The 11,595-nt window shown below is 37.3% G+C and overlaps 1 long non-coding RNA gene across 2 annotated transcripts in view; it reads left to right on the forward strand.

The window, feature by feature from the left end:
• The window catches only part of LOC146768195 (uncharacterized), a 46,890-nt gene extending 37,649 nt beyond the window's left edge, over positions 1–9,241 (forward strand). For both annotated transcript variants that reach the window (XR_014951960.1, XR_014951959.1), the window contains exons 3-5: positions 3,311–3,418; positions 3,821–3,924; positions 4,041–9,241. This is a non-coding gene — a long non-coding RNA (uncharacterized LOC146768195). The remainder of the gene's footprint in view (positions 1–3,310; positions 3,419–3,820; positions 3,925–4,040) is intronic.
• Positions 9,242–11,595: the final 2,354 nt, after the last annotated feature.

Raw genomic sequence — 11,595 nt, forward strand, 5'->3', positions numbered from 1 at the left:
AAGAATTAGTATTTATATCGTGTCTGTAAGGATGTTGACTACAGAGGGATTATTATGGTTATAGATTGTCATGGGTAGTAAATTGAGACCATGTGTTCCCTTAGAGGTCCCCTACAGCAATGTCCCTCGCCTTCTATTCCTGTTTAGATACGTAATGTCACTGGCATAACTAGTGTTCCTGCAGGTGCAGGCCAGGCTGGCAGCTAACATGTGTCTCTGTGTTCTGCCTGCACAGCAGCCACTCAGATGGGTGTGCAGCTCATCACATTTGTTACCCTGGTATGGGCTGTAAGCACAAAAGTATGCCGGAGTAAATTGTTCAGGTGTTGCCTGTGCCTGTGAAATGATGGTCAACTTTTGAAAATAAACTCATGGAAAGCAGGCTATGTATAGGAAGCCATTTCTTTGATGGATGTTAGCTGCATGGGGAGGATAAAATAAGCCCTTACCTCTAACTGCACAGGGTAATCATTCCTGTAAGTGAAACTTACTTCCTTAATCTCACAAAGACCTGAACAATATGAAGGCAAAATCAAAATGCTAGCAGACAAGTTGTCCTCCAGTTTATTAGGGTTCCTTCCCAGGAGGGCTACATTCAATTTGTTTTCCAGTGGTTTGCCAGAACAGCTTCACAGTTAAGCCAGCTGAGTTTGCATTCAGATTTTCTACTTTAAGTTAAGAATGTCTTGCTTTTCAAAGCTTTCCAGCTGACCTGAAGTGTCATGCCAACAGTACTACAGCTAATTGAATATATATCTAATTTTTCATTCTTGCAGCTTTATGGACCATTTCTTCATTAAAAAGGTGACTGTTTGCACAGGAGCAGACAGAAGAATTAAGCAGCAGGAAAATCTCTATAACATGAGATTGTCTTTTTGTTTTGTTTTTGAGCTTGGCAGCTGGATACTTCTGTTAACTCATATTTATCTTGCACTAACATAATAATTGGGAAATGACTACTTCAGCAGAAGTACCCTGCAGTTCAGTGTAAGAAGCTCTATTTGCCTCAAGGCTGTGCTCTATTCTGTGTTTATAGTGTTTGTATATATATCCCTATAAAATCTGGAGAGACATTTTATCAGCAAAGTATAATTCTGCAAAGATTGAGGAGGATAAAAATCTCAGATAATTCACAGATAATCAGTGCACGTGCCTTGCATTCTGGAATTTGTTGCTATTTGTGCTCTCAAGGAGGGGTACCATTTTCCATTGCAATTTCTTTTCACTAAAGAAAATGACTGCTTATACACATTTCAAAGAGAACTTGAGTGCTTTTCTTGTGCATTGCAGAAACCAGTGCAGGCACCAAATATTAGCATTATGCTCCATGTTGCGTTGCAATTTATAATCCCTTGAACTATTCCGCTCATATAACAGCTGTAGCAAAAGTGTACATAAGGTGAGGTACACATTGGAGCTGGGCAGAGGTAGTGCATGGGTCTGAACATTAAACAAGCATATTGAGATAGAGCAACATAGCTGTTCAATAAAGTTTATTGAAGTAGAAAATAACTTAAGTCTCAGCACTTTTTTAAAATTACCCTGAATGCAAGCTAATTCCCACACAACACATACAATATTGACTCCCATCTCTCATTTCCTAGATTTCATAGATTTCATATGCTTCAAGTGGTGTTTTAAGCGTTTTCTTTCTGAAAAGTAAAAATGCTTTAAGAAAAAGGGGTGACAAAATTAAGTATTACTGCTGTAATATTAAATGTTGTGTATTAGGGACCTAACTTTCTGTTGCCCTGGCTTATGAAATTGACCCCAAAGAGTCAGTGTCTCCTGTATTGAATGGTCTTATTGTATTTGTCAAGAGAAATGCTTTGATCCAGGAAGAACTTTTCTGACTGTGCCCCTCTGACTCAGGATTGATGTGATATGCAGATATTTGAAGATACTGAATGAACAGAAGCATGATCAAAGAGGAAGGAATGGCCTAAGACTGCCCTCAGTAGGAGATCAGGTCTTTGAAGAGGCTTAGAGGGCTGAAAGGTGTTCCTGGTATGTTCAAAAGAGCAGGTGTGCCCAGTGTCTTTAGAGGAGAGGGAAGTGACAGCGATGTACTAGTTTTGATTCTGCCACTGCCTTGCATTTCTGGTCAGTGAAGAAACCGAGCAAAACAGACTGACAGATTTCCCTGCCTTAATACCCAAAACCAGCTAGATTCCTCTGGTTTTGACAAAAAAACCCTCTTGCCCCAAGGTTCTGAGCTCCTCCAGATCTACAGCTTTTGCTCTTGCTGGCCTCAAAGCAGCTGTGACAGAGGAACTGTGTAGGGCTGCCCAAAGGGTCAGTCTCCTGCCTCTTGGAAATAACTGTCAACATTACAGTTTTAGGCAAGCAAAATATTGAATCTTTGTGACTAAACAGCATTATTTGAAAAATATGGCAATTATTTAATTGGTTCTTTAATTTCTTGTGGGTGCAGACATGCTATTTTCAGTGAGCCTTTGGTCAAACCTGCTGTGCAAGGAGCAGATTTGCAGACTGAAATACATTTGATGAGGTATATTGAGTGAAGGCCTGTATAAGCTGATCAGGATATATCACAGAGTATGTATTGAAGCCTATCTGCTAGCTACAGAAGAAAATATTTTTATAATTATTGCAAGACTATTTCCAAACGAGATTAAAGTGTCATATCAGATTCCAAGTCTCTTTTGGGCAGGCTCAGATGACTTTTTGGCATCTAATTGAGACTTTACCCTGTTTGAAGCAGTAAACATGTCGTGGGACTTTCTGGAAATAAGATTGACTTTGGAAATAGTTGTGTTACTAGTTAAGTATTTGCAAGCAGGCTCTGTGTCCACAGTTGGGAGGTTTCCTGTCAGCTCATACAGATGACTTGCAGATTCTACTTTTCTTCATCCGTGTCACTCCCTGCAACATATGAAACTCCCCATGACAGAGGTTGAAAAACTCTGAAATTTTTCACATTCACCTTCTTTGCACGTCTTTTATAAAGCAAAGAGCTGCATTGCTGGAAATGTTGAGGTGTTTTGGTCTCTTATCCAGTGTTCAGGAGGTATTGTAGCAACAGAAAGAAATTCTCCCTCATAAAAGAGAACTCTCTAGTGAGGCTTTTTGGGTTCTTAAGTGGGCTTTGATTTTGAAACAACCAATAACCTGCCTGTAGGTTGCCATTATGGAGCTAGCAGTGGAAATATTTACCCGAGTATTTCTACAGTAATGTAAACATCAGATAAGATTGAAGTGTTGGTGTAGTTAAGGCTGAGTTAGGAATGAAAAGCCTGGATAGTTTTGACAGCTGAACTAATCCTCTTGGCCATTTTCATTTCTCCAGGCCATTCTGCTGAGGGCTGTCAAGCCCTACTGATCACATCATATTGATGATACTCAACAAACCAGCACTGATAATCTGGAGAGAAAATATTCCAGTGGCAAGTTTAAGGTGGGTACTGCCTTGGATTTATGTGTCCAGGTGAGCATGGGGACAAAGAAAGACAGTTCACTAGGCATCAGCAGTGGGGCACACAGGAAAGAAATCTTCAAAGGTGGAGGGTGAAATTTTGTTGGAGGCTGTTTTTAAGAAGCATTTCTTATCAATACTTTACTGTTAATAGTAAGTTCTAGCAACAAATAATCAATAGCTGTTTTATCAATTGCCTTTGGTAGCAGCACAGAAAAAAAAAAAAAAAAACAATGGAGAGTTTTTTTCCATGTGCAGATACACAATTGCTGAGGTCTGTGTGTAAGATAACATTTTCTAAAGCCCTGGGCTTTATTTCAGTGTCCAGATAGAACATTAAAAGGTTTATGAGTACTGGGAAACTTGTCGTCTAATGTCATCTAGGTACAGTGGCTTTCCTATAAACATCAGGAGCATGCCATCAAGAAAAAACCCTCACACAGAGCTGTAACTTTTCTGGGAGTTACACCAGTGGTCTCCTAACTCAGGTATGCACAACAGCTACCTGTAGGCAAACTTTGCACTAAATAAATGTTACCTATCATAAAGTATCAATCCCTTGCTTTTACAAGTATTGTGTCATCTAACACTATATTTTTTCCAGACACTCCTGAACTTATGAGATCACAGGAAGCAGATCCATGTGTCCTGCATCTAACAGAAGAAACACACAATTGCCCCTCTAAGGAGCACTCTAGAGGCTTTGGGGTAATATACACCAGATTTCTCTGAGCTCAGATGCATATAGTACATGTTAGAATGTGTTTTCTTACCATCTAGTGCTACCCAGAGGTATGTAAAACACCCAAAGACACTTGTGAAGCAACAGTGGCTTTCAGCATTTTTCCAGTAAACCAGAACAGTGGTCACAATGCCAGTTCCTAATGGAATGGAGCTAAAATGCACAAAAACATCGTTCTGCACCTATTCCTGTTTGACAGAGTAGTGATGTCACTGACAGTTATCTTACCACTATGTTACCTGCCTTTATATGTTGGAGTATTCTGCATCTTATGTCTATGCTTCCTGGTTTGGAGAAATGTGGATTTCATTCAGCATTCAGCAGATACACTGAAGCTGCCAGTGGCCCCTCTTTTCTCTTTGAACCACCTGAGTATTCAGAAAGCAGGAGCCAGTGGACTTCCCTACATATATAAACCAGGAAGTCTGCTAATTCACTTGGTTCATTTCAGTATATTTCTGAATATGGGATATGAATATTCTGTCCTTTCTGTGAGGCTACTAAGGCTGGAAATGGGCACATTTTCCCCTATTCTTATTTTTCACATAGAAGAATAAACACACTCAAATACTTTAGCTATGTTTGTGTACATAGGTTCTTGTGTGTATTTGATCTCTTCTAGTTGTCCCTCTACTGGGGAGGATGAAGCAATTCATTTCACATCCACACCCCCAACCTCCCACCAATTTTTTTCTCTCCATTAAAAGGACAAATCTTCATCATTCAGTCTGCAGTAGAGTCAATTACAATCTGTCTATTCATGTGAGTGCAACCCTTTGGAAATATGAAGTACTGTAAGTGCTGAGTGATTTCACACTCCTTTTTGTGAACAGTCTTTTCTGCTGATCTATAAAAATCATGTTTCTATTGGTCATAGTGAATGAAAAACAACATTTTGCAGCAGCAGAAATATGTGAAAAAAGATACATGTGCTACCACAAAAATCTTAATGCTTAAAAATAATATAGCAAATTTATGATATGGGGTAAATATGTAGTTTTGTGGTTTTTTTCATGTTTTAGAATAAGCCTTCCTCTGAAATAACTGAAATTCTATTCTGGATTGAATTTGTGAACACAGCACTTGTAAAATTTATTTTATTTTATGTATTTAATAGAATAAATTTTATTCTATTTATCCTATTTTATGTATTAAATTTGTTGGAAAAAGATTCCTTTTTTACCTTATCTTTGATTTGTGACCTTGATCATCATATGTCTTTACAGAATCATAGACTGATAGTCTTATTTATGGACAGACTTAACCTCCACAAGGACAGCAGGAGCTACAAGTCCAGTCTGATTATCTGTCCTGTCCAATTTAACCTCAGCCTATTATTCTGGGCTCCCTCAGCTTTTTATTTCCCCTGGATCCTCACCTCTGTTCTAATTGTTTGAAATGCTATAAGGCTGCTGTGTCGTTTCCAACCAGGAGACTTAAAGTATAATCTGAAAAATTTATCACCTCTCCTTGTTTCCTACCTGTGGGGAATTCAGTTGAAACTGGATCTGGAAATAAACCAAGTATGCTTTTATTTTTACTGAATTACACGTCTCTTTGAAAACATAAACACTCATCTTTAGTTAGCAATAAATAAGTTTAGAATGGCAGGTCTGCTTATGTTCTGTGCCAGAACACACCTGAGGAATAGAAAGGCTTTGAGTTTTAAATCAATAATGTTTTTTCCTAGCCAGTAATCACAAGACAAGATGAAACATTAAGTATCTCTTTCAGGACCAGATAGGATCCATTCTACACATCATCCATCTTTTACTTCACATTAAAAAAAGGATAGTTGCACAAGACAGACGCAGAAGGGTTATGAACACTATAGCCTAAAAAAATTAAATCAGAATAACATCACTAGTAATTTTGAACTTATTTTAACAATCAGGATAAAAATGAGGCATATACAGAGGCAAATTTGTGTGTATGGTAGTGGACAGAGAGGAGTAGAATCAAATTTTTGTGTGTGGACGTGAGAGGGGTGGAATCAGATTATTGATGAATCCACATCAATCTGGGTGAGTTGTGAGAATGTTTTTGGAGAGGGACTGCTTTATAGAAGTAGACTTCCATTCTCAAATCTAAATTTTTCATCTATGAAAAGTTTTACTTTGCCTTAACTAGTGTTAACAGGCTGGCAGCTAGAAAGGTCTAGTGTCATTTTAGATCTCTAAGGGCTTTTTATATGATTCTCTATGGATTGCTGGAGATCCAAAATAAAACAAACTTGAAAACTGGAATCAGGTAAATACAAGGCAAATTCTACGTAAAGGCTTCTTTAGTGTCAATTTGAATTTTTGTTGTCTTGGTATCTTGGTTTGCTGAGGTTGAACACATGTAATTTGAGGACAGTCTTGTAAGCACGTATTTATTTATCACAGGGAAACCACTTGAAAATCTCAGTGGCCATTTGTAGGCCTAGATATGCACCTTTTCTTACCATCTGTGCTCACACTGGAACCTGAATTGTTTGTGGTAGTGTGGCACAGATAAGGCTGGGTATGTGAATCTGTATCTGAATATCAAGGAGATCAGTGTGGATTAATTTGCCCATTTAGAGCCAGGATAATGAAACTACTCTGAAGTTTGTTCATCATATCTGTGTGGGACATAATGAGCTGTTTGAGGCATCTCTGCACACTCATCAGATGTAGTGCAAACACAGTGACATTAATGACACACAAAACTGCAGCTTAAAAGAGAGATTAACTTAAAATTATCTGCAAAACTGAAAAGGGTCTTTTTATCTAAGTTTTTCCATGTGTACACAATCAGTAATATACAACTATTATGTAAAGTAATTGTGGACACACAAATGTCACAAATGTATGAAATTACTATTGAAGACCCTCATGGAGCCTCATGAATTTAAAGATGTGTATAGTTCAGAAATTTCATTCTCTGTTGTGGCATTTTTGTATCGGTTTGACTTAAATGTAATGGCAATGATGAACTGAGAAAATTAATAGGTGAATGTGTTGGTAAAGAAGTTTTTTTTGGTTATTTTCTAAGCACTGCAACAATCCATAATTTATTCTTAATACATGCTAAACCCATCTAAATTAGCATAAATAAGTTTGGAGTGGCAAAATATAAAGACAAAGCCAAGCAAAGATCCAGATGCATAATGAAACAAAACCTCTTTGGGCAGGAAAACCAAAGCAGGTATGGTGAATCCACACTACAAAAAATTCAGTATCCCAGAGAAGTGTGACAAAGTGACATTTGTATTCCAGTGACCAAAATGAGGAGGGAATAAAGTGAGAGGAGGAAATTCATCACTTGCTCTTAATTGTTAGTTAAACAAATCAGAAGACTAAAATACTTCTAAAACAAGTGCTCAGTTCTTCCAGAGGAATGTGTGCTTGAGTCTGTCTCCATCCACTTGCTTGGTAAACATTTTAGGACAAAATCCCAAGCTGACATCCAGGCACTGAGCTCAGATAGCTTTTTTCAGAACTCTGATTTCCATTTCTATTATTAAATGTTTAATCCTCTATCTCTATATAGGTTGTTACCCAAAGTGTACTGCAGGGCTTTCAAGTCCTTGGATACAGCCTGAGAGTGGAAAATTTCTTACCATTGCTAGTCTGCCTCTTGAAAAATGGAGCTTATAACTCTGAAAGCAGTAATATCTGGATCAGAAATCTTTTCCCAGCCAACAGCCCCATGAAATAAAGAGAACTGCTTTCAGACAGGGTGGAGAAAATCAGAAAGGCACACTACCTGCTCATTTCTGAGCCACTACCAGTCTTGTCTTTCTGTCCCTACTGCAATTCATGAACCATGCTGGAGTCTGGTGCAAAGACCCTGGCCCCAGATGTGCTGTGGGTCAGGGTCCATCAATCAATGGACCAACATCAATCAATCATAAAACTATTTTCTATATAAGACTATATTCTATTCGTAATATCATTCAATCATGAGACTATTTTCTATTCTGGTGGCTTCTGGTATCATTTTCCCCCAAAGTGACAGTATATTTTTATTATAACTTGGTATCTAAACAAGAAATGATCAGTTATCCTGGGATGCATGTAAATGAATTAAAATTTGGACAAATTCACATATTACAGTGGGATTGAGGTCTGGAATGCAATGGACTTTCTAGTCCAGTCTCAATTTATCTATTAGATACTAAAGATTCAGGGGAAAAAAGTAGACCATACTGAATCTGCAGAAAACAGTGGTTTGTCTTAAATCAGTATGTAACTTTTTTGACCTGTTCCTTTCTTCACTGAAGTACTTGGAAGTTTTGCCATTGATTTCAGCAGCAGCAGATCAAACCTTTTGAGATTAAATTTGTCATTACATGCACACTCTGCCACTAGGGTTAAGTGCACTTTCATCCTTTGATTGTTAAAAATCTATATTTTATTTGATGATTGTCTTTTAACAAAATCACTCTTTCTGTGATGCATTTATATTTCTAATGTTATTAAGAACCTCAAAGAGTAGGTAAATTGGCTGTGTTTTTTCCAAACTCACTTCCATTTCAATCTGAAACCTGACTGCATTTTGCAATACAGCAGACAGCATAAGCTGACATGAAAAAGATAAGCTTTTTAACAGAAGAAATTTTAACTCTACATAGAATATAGTAGGGAGGAGAAAAAAAGGAAAAAGAAACTCAAAATGAATGTGTATGAATCTTTCTGAAAAGACAGAAACTTTTCCTTTCTCTCTGTCTCAGCATCTTAAAGGAAGGCAATAGCAATGTTTTTCTGTTTTAGTAATTTCTTTCAGATAGCATTTTGATTTTTTAAAAAAGATAGAAGCAAACATTTTTAAACAGTCAGTATAGTCACAAACATGGCTTGTACTAGAATGCATAAAATGTTTTTACCTGTAGAGTTGTGCTTGCAAAATGCAATTGGTGAATAACAGAAGCTGGGAGTGCTTTGTAAAAGCTAAGCATAGGAAATACTTGTTTATGTATACAGATGTTGCCCATTATATCATTGTTTTTTTCTTTGTTATTTGGATATATCTATGATATTATCCCAATCTGAAATAGCAAATGTAAACATAACAATAAAGTCACTGTCTAGAGGGTACTGGAAAGGAATCTTTTTATATTTTTCTATTGACCTTCCCTTGTGTGTCCTTTTTCTTCAAACAGAAGTTCTAGAAATTATATAACTGACTCATGTATTAATAATATTCATCTAACTGACTTGTGTATATTTTGTAACTCCCTTTTACAACTACATTTTTTATAACCTATTCCCCCCTCAATTTTAATAACATCCATCAGTTACCCCAAAACATAACCCACAATCAGCAATTTATTCACTCACTTTTCTCTTATTCACTTTGTGTAAAGATTCACAAACTCACAAGGGAATAATTTGTAAACTGCTTGTAAAAGTCTGACAATCTTCATCTGGTAATGATTCATGAAAGTCCAAACTGCCTCTGTGTTTGAAAGCAAAACAAAAATCAAAACCAGGATGGTCCATGTCTTTTATATCACAGCATGGGGCAGCTGGAAAGGGAAGGTGCAATTATATTTTTAAGATATTATTTCATTATTGAGATAACTCTGAGTTTACTACATATGATGAATAGCATAGCTTTTGGTATGGGCATACCAGAGCATTTTATGACTATCCCTGCCCCTAGCCAATACTCCTCTGTGCCTTCCTGAAGACTCTGATAGACCATCGAAGTCAAGTGATACTGGGCTAAGACCTCCTGCCCAATGCCTCTTGCTGTCCTCCAGCTGGAAGTACAACCCTCACAGTGCTGCTGCTGGACAGCACAGTAGGAGTGCTTCCAAATAGGTCTTGGATGATGTCATCTGCTCTGGCTCATACTGCATTGAAGTAAGGCAACCCAGACTGGAACAGATTAAAGACTTCTCTTGTGATCCCTTCTTTGCTGGCAATGCTGGGAGGATAACCCTTGGCAGAGGTCAAAAACAAACAGCAAAGGAGCAGCAGTGTTTTCAGCTGGCAAATGGTTTGGAAAATTACTGTCTGCCTGTGGCTTTACCGATACTCTGGGAACCTTTAGATCAAGAGTGGGAGGACACTGGAGAGTGATTGTTGTCAAATACTGCAAAATTAGGCCCAGTACAGAAGAGGTATGTGAAGAATTCTAACTTTTTGTAAAGCATTATGTGTTCTTGAAATAGACTATCCTATAGAGTCCATTAAGCAAGATGTGAGCCATAAATCTCTTTGTACTCATTCAACAAAATAATAGTGCATTCACAAAGGAAGGGACAGGGGATTTTGAGTACTCTGAAATGTCTTAAATTGTGGTATTCTTTTCACATGTCTTGCATTTGGCATTGAGAGGGAAATAATTTGGTTGCTGTCAAGAACCCTCCATGCCCCATCTCTGATTCCAATGGAGGAAAAATATTTGTTTTGCTGCTCAGAGTGCAGAAATGTCTGAGTTGTTCCCACATGTTTCCCCCATAGAGAACAACTCTGTACTAGGTAGTACCACCACAAGGCAAAATGTATCTCTTGACTACTCTCACTGTGTTACAAGAAACTGAGCAAAATTTGCATCACATGCAACAAGATTGAATTGTGAATGCAATCTACTGTGTGCACATTGTAACAACAATAACCTCTCACCCTGTATTGGTTTCACTGTAAAATGAATGTGAAAAAGATTATAAACTTGCTCAATTTTCAGATAAATATATATGTAGCAATTTATAAATCTGTTTTGAAATGAAGCTGAGTTGAACTTTCATTCCACCAAGACACACTGGGTGGTTTCAGCTGTGTTTCTCTTTTATTTTTCCTGTTACAAGTTGGCAAATTCAAAATAATAGAGTTAGAAAAATATATTTTTCAAATGCATTGACAAATATGCAAACAAGCCTATACATGCCTTTTGCAGACCATGTCACCTTCTCTGTATCAAAATACACAAGGAAAATTAAAAAACTTTCAGATTTGTTTTAGGCTGAATAATTAGTGCTGGGGTGCTTGTCTGTGTTTCAGAACCTTTGTAAGCACATCACCAGCTCAATTTGACTTGCTGTTACTGAAATATTTCAACAATCTATCAAACCTTTGTATATGTTTCACAAATAACAAATAACAAATAACTCCCCCTTTGAAAATAAAAAATCCATATTTCCTTCAGTATGCAAGCTATGATACTTTTAAAAATGAGGTAAATATTTACCTGCTTTATCACTTAAACTTTGCCATTTGTTTAAAGGATGGAACTGTCTGTTGTTGCTTTTTCACAGCCTTGGATATTTCTGAAGTTTTTAAACTAATTATTAAAATCACTCAGTAGCTTTGCCCAACACCTAGCTGAATGTCTTTCCAGCACCAAATCAGGTGTCATTGGCAGCTGTGCAGGACTTCCCTACAGTTTTGCACATATTTTAATCAGATAAGTCACTGTTTCCTTCTGCCTGAAGGGATCAATAAAG

The sequence above is a fragment of the Lonchura striata genome, chromosome 2 (genome assembly GCF_050655825.1).
Source record: "Lonchura striata isolate lonStrDom1 chromosome 2, ASM5065582v1, whole genome shotgun sequence".
Classification (NCBI taxonomy): Eukaryota; Metazoa; Chordata; class Aves; order Passeriformes; family Estrildidae; genus Lonchura; species Lonchura striata.